This window comes from Condylura cristata, unplaced genomic scaffold (genome assembly GCF_000260355.1).
Source record: "Condylura cristata isolate star-nosed mole 26May11 unplaced genomic scaffold, ConCri1.0 scaffold00015, whole genome shotgun sequence".
Lineage (NCBI taxonomy): Eukaryota > Metazoa > Chordata > Mammalia > Eulipotyphla > Talpidae > Condylura > Condylura cristata.
Window position 1 is genome coordinate 17,989,486 of NW_004567116.1, and position 6,045 is coordinate 17,995,530.

The following is a 6,045-nucleotide window of genomic DNA, read 5'->3' on the forward strand; positions in this document are numbered from 1 at the left end:
CTTCTCTCCTTCTAACATGTACCCTTCCCCAAAGGGACTATCACAGTATTAGAAGTAGTTAAGAAAGACCAGACTAGTTAACAAGTGTAAATTTGCTTCTACCTTTCATATTTCACTTAAAACACTTAAGAGTCCCATGAGATTTCTAGGGAAAGACTCTTTTTTTTTTTTTTTAAATGGGATCCCCTTTGTCAACTGGAAACAATGAGTGTGATCTAAAAGTGGGATTGCCATTGACTAAATAGAATATTGATTGCTCCCCAACTAAACTTTTTGCTAGTCATCTGAACCCTGCTGTCACTTCATGTACAATTGTATCTGGGGGCCCTTCCTGGTGGCTCCAAGGGTAAAGTACAGCACTAGGAAGTTATCCACAGCCACTGCAGCATGAGTTTGATCCCCCACCTGCCAGGTGACCCAACATGGCACGCCAGACCTCTCCTGCCTCGCCTGCTGCTCCCCTTAGCAGTGCACTTCATCCGTAGGACTGTTCTGCTCCCCACTCTGTCCCTGGTGAATCCTCTCACCGCCCCCTTTACCTCTGTCCTGTACCCCCATTCTGTGTGTATAAATAAATAAATCTTTAAAATAAAAGTAAAATAAAATTGTATCTGGTTAATAAATACCATTTGTTAAAGATGAGACCAGTTTCCGGCATTTAAAACCTTGCCAAGAAGTAGACAGGATATTATGTGTAAGTCCCTGGATTCTGTGCTCAGATGTCTGGCTGTTGTTGACAGCTTTGCAGACTAAACCTTCCTTCTCCAGGCAAAAACAGGTGCTGGTCAAAACCTGGAAATTAGAAAGAGGATAATATTGTCTATTTTTCTATTTAGTTCTTGTTTTGGCCTTGACAGAGATAAATATTGGTGGCATGTACAAAACATTCCCTTTTTAACTTTTTTTTTAAAGATTTATTTATTTATTCATACAGAACTGGGGTATAGGCCAGAGGCTCAGGGGTGGTGAGAAGATTCACCCGAGACAGAGTGGGAAACAGAACAGGCAGATCGATGAAGTACACAGCTGAGGGGAGCAGCGGGCGGGTCAGGAGAGGTCTGCCACACCATGTGGTCACCTCCGGGGCAGGCGGGGTTCGAACTCATGAGGAAGAGGCTTTAGGTTCTCAGTGCTGTGCTTTAACCCACTGCGCCACCAGGGAGGGCCCCCCCTTTTTAACTTTTATCTGAGATTGTGAAACTATACCCTATTATGTGGCTGAATTCCCAACTTAGTGATATATGAATAACTGAGCTCTTCCTTCATTGAAACATGCAGTTTCTCCCCCAAGCCCCTTTCTCTTTCTCTGTCTCCTCCCTCTTCCTCCCCTCCCCCATCACCTGCCCCCTTCCCCCTGCACCTCTCTTTCCATCTTCTAAGAGTTTCCCATTTGGTAAGATCTTGGGTAATGACAACTATAATACCTCAGGGGAACACAAGCTCTGTCCTCCAAAGTCGCTCCTACCTGTCACTCAGGACCTTGGGATTCTGAACTCTTGCTGGTGATTTAATAACAAGACCCAATGGGGCAACCCAGGTGCTGTATCGCATACCCTCACTGATTGCCAAGGGAACATTTAATCTGTTGGCTTGATCCAGTTATGCTTGTCTGGCAAATGTACCTGAAGTTGTAAATTAGTTAGAGGCTTAATTTATTAGATGTAGCAGGAACTCTCTTATACCTTAGTTATCTAATAGCGTGAAAGAGTGCTTTGCAAATCATAAAGTTTTAATAGACTGGTGCCTTAAAGTGTTCAAAGACACATCTAATCTTAAAAATACAGTCAGAGGGTCCAAACAAGTACAGTTAACATATTTCCTCTAAAAGAAAAATGATAGTATAAATTGAATCAGTTTAGAAGTAAGATGAGAAACAAACATCTTCCAGCAGATGCTAACAGACAACTAGCGAAGGGAACACAGGAATAAACCATGAATGAGGAGTCAGGAGGGCATAGCAGGGCTCTCTGTCACAGTGTCCCTTCCCCATTAAAGGCACTCCCTCAGGAGAGCGAGACACCTAAAAGTATAAGAAATATGATCTAACCTAAACCCTGTTGGTAAACAGGATTATGCCTAATAGAAAACCATTACTGCTTTATTTATTCTTTGCCTCATAGGTGTGCCTATTTCATTAAAATAGAATCAAACAACAAAAATAGATGATCTTATGGCATGGCCAAACACAGTCACTCTCTTGATGAAAGATGGTTAATGTGAAGAAAAAATAGTATAACCCGTATCAACACAGAAATATAAACTATAAAAAGTACAGAAATTCTTTGTAAAATTCTTTGTAAAATTAAAATTGCCTTGCTTTAGAGGAACCTCTGAAATCAACGTGACATTATTGGGGATTATGTTTACACTTGAATATTTCTAAAATTTTCCTGTATCAATGGGAGGCAACAGTTTTAGCTGAAAATGTTGATTCTGAAGTCAACTGCCTGTATTTGATTTCTTGAGTATATTTATCAGCTGTGTGATATTGCAGAAGTTATTTGACTTCTCTGTGACTCAGTTTTCTCATCTTTAAATTAAGGACACAATCTTCCTCATAGAGCTCTTCTGTGGTAAAGTGCATAAAATAGCACCGGACAAATAATGTTTTAAATACATGTTAAATTATCTTTACTAATCATTCATGTTATACTTTGGACCCATGTCTTCATCACCATTTAATAAGCAATTGTATTAGGTGATTACTAGTCTCGTTTCCCTGAAGGGAACATTTACTCCAGGATCCACAGTTAGAAATAAGCAGAGCGCCAGCAAGAACTCAGTTTATAAGTTTCTGGCAGGTCCGGATCTTGGGGAAGTGACTCAGACAGAAATGCTAGTGCAGAAGTGAAATGCTAGTGCAGAAGTGTATTGGGGAGTGCTCAGGTGCGACACCTGTGGGCCAAGGGAGAAGCTGCACTACTGTGTAGCAAATGCAGCCCACAGCAAACGCCTCAGCCACCCTGCAGTATCCCTGGCACCGCCAGGGTCCTTCAGAGTTGAAATTTAGCAAGGATCTCATCATTAATGGAATCTGCAGTCTTCAGATGTTATCTGCCTTGGAAGAGGGTGAGGGCAGTGGCTTGGGGCAAACAGCTATCTTCCCCGGGAAGATAACTCGAGAGAGGTCTTAGGTAAAGAACTGGCCTCTGTCAATCCTACCAGCAGTTGGGAGCATAAGCAGTTAAGTCTCTAGAGGGAGGACCCTGGTGGTGCATCAGGTTAAAGCACAGCACTATGAAGCTATCTGCAGCCACTGCGGTAGGAATTCAATCCCCAGCCAGGACGTTGACCTGCATGGCACAGCAGACCGCTCCGCACACACCCGCTGCTCCCCTCAGCAGTGTACTTCAGTCAATCTGACTGTTCTGCTCTCCACTCTGTCTCTGGTGAAGACTCTCACCACACGTACCTCTGGCCTGTACCCCACTTCTTGTATGCATAAATAAATAAATATTAAAAATAAAGTCTCTAGGGGGAATCGAGGTATTCTATCACAGGATCCACACCATTCTGTTACTTAGGAGAATGTTCAAGTTCATCTCATGGGCCATAGTGATTATGATCACTGTTTCTTTTAGTAAGCTTTGGAGGCTCAAGGACAGACTGTTTCTGTGATCTCCAGAAGGGGCTTCGTGGCTTAAAGCAAGCCTAGCACCAAAACCGAGTAAATCACTGATAGGCCCTGGTTGTCAGACTTCATATTCTATTTTTAGCTGGTTCTAATACTGATCATTTGAAAGTGCTTAAGTGGTCTAAGTGTTAAAAGTATAATCCCTCCAGCAAAGCATTTTTTTTAATGGTGTTTTTGTCATTATCCTTAGGCTAAAACTACAGACTTTTAAAACTGAATGGGGCCTGAGTGATCCAGCTCCAGCATTTGGGTTGGAGGGGAGAGGAGTGATTTGGCTATTTAATAGTTATATTAAATGGGACTGAGTCTATATGTATGCAAATTGATATCTCAAGTAGAGTCTAGCTGTTTGCCAATTGCAAAGAAATTATAAAAACAAATTCTTGGCTGAAAACTTGAAAGGATAGATTTGGAATGTTATCTTAATGCACATTACAATCTTGAAGTTTCTTGTCATATCCTAGATAAAGTACTATGTTTATATTCTATTCATTTCCATGTAAAATGGCTTCTAAAATGAAATGCCAAGAATTCTTACTCATATTGTGTGGCTCATGTTTCTTTGATTACATTCTGTTTCTTTTTCTGACCATACAATATTTTATGATGAAAATCATAAAATAGCGCTACTCCTAACACTATAATTTTTCTTCATATAAGGTACAATTACATATAAATATTATACTGTGTTGGAAACATTCAAAGAACCTATTTCAGATTTGAGAGTGAGTCTTATCTTTAAGATATTTTCAGAGAACATATCAAACATACAGAGCTGTCAGGTTTGAAGCTGTACCACCAATTTTATGTTAATTTATGATCTAAAGTGCAATATTCTTTGGCACATGAATGTATCCATAACTATGAAGATTAGTACTCAGCCAAAAGAAAGCTTTTAATTTTTCATTACCTCCTCAGTGTGTACTACCTGGCTAGAGTTAGACATTTAAAAATCCCATTTGATTGTTCAGCTTTTCTGAAACATTAATCCAACAGAAAAAGCACTGGATAATATCTGACTATTAAGAAGAAGGCAGTTTAGTACAAGAGTCCAGAGTCCAGATACACAATCTGCTGCTTGTGGTCTAAGGCCAGCTTTACCAGCTGTGTGACTTTAGACAATTTTTTAACTTCTATAAATGGGAATGATATGAGTACTTGATTCTTGAAGTCAATGTAAGGATTAAGTGAAATAATACATATAAAATGTTTAGAACAGAGTGCTCAGATGCCATGTCATCAGATTTTGCTTTTTTTAATGACAGAGGAACTGATCTTTTACTAAAGAAATTAAGGATGAAAATTTTAAAACACTTGAATGATTATGTTAATTTTTAAATTTTTGCCACAAAAATTTTTAAAAAATATTTATTTATTTATGCATACAGAACTGGGGTACAGGCCAGAGGCAGTGAGAGGATTCACCAGAGACAGAATAGGGAGCAGAACAGGAAGATCTATGAAGTACACTGCTGAGGGGAGTACTTCTCACAGCGGATGAGACAGGAGAGGTCTGCTGTACCATGTGGGTCACCTTGCCCAGGGATCGAACTCGTGCTGCAGTGGCTGTGACTAGCTTTATAGTGCTGTGCTTTAACCAGTTGTGCCAGCAGGGAGGCCCTCATTTAAAATTTTAAATACAGGAAAAAATTGACTAGAACTTTAATACATGTACATTCCAAATAGATGAAAAGTGTTAACAAAGGTAGTGAGGGATGAGAGTTTAGAGAGTGTTTTCAGAAAAGCAGGTAGTTGTGTTTTGCCAGCATATAGAGTACTAATGGCACATAAGAACAGAAGGTAAGTGCAGTCCTCACTCTCTAGTAACATGATTGAAATATACCTAGAAAGATTAGCCTGGTTCATAGTTGGAAAGATGGGGACACCAAAATGAAGAAACCAACTTAGAGGCTACTGCAATAGTCCAGGCTAGCACTCAGGAGGGCCACAAGTAGAAAACTAGCAGTAAGGATGAGAAGGAAGGAGAGAATTGAGAGAGCTTATGGATATCAAATCTGTAGGACATCCTAATTATCTAAATATGGGGATCAGGCCCTCCCTGCTGGCACAGCGGGTTAAAGCACAGCACTAAAGAAGATTAAGCCACTTCCGCATGAGTTCGATTCCCCCTGCCCCGGAGGTGATCCGGCTCCTGGCCCGCCCGCTGCTCCCCTCAGCAGTGTACTTTGTCGATCTGCCTGTTCTGCTCCCCACTCTGTCTCTGGTGAATCTTCTCACCCTTTGCATCTCTGGCCTACACCCTGGTTCTGTATGAATAAATAAATAAATCTTAAATAAATAAATAAATAAATATGGGGATCAAAGGAAAGGAAAGAACCAAAGATCATTTGAAGATTATTAACATGAAAGACAAAGACAATGATGGTACTAATAGAAAAATAACCCCATGG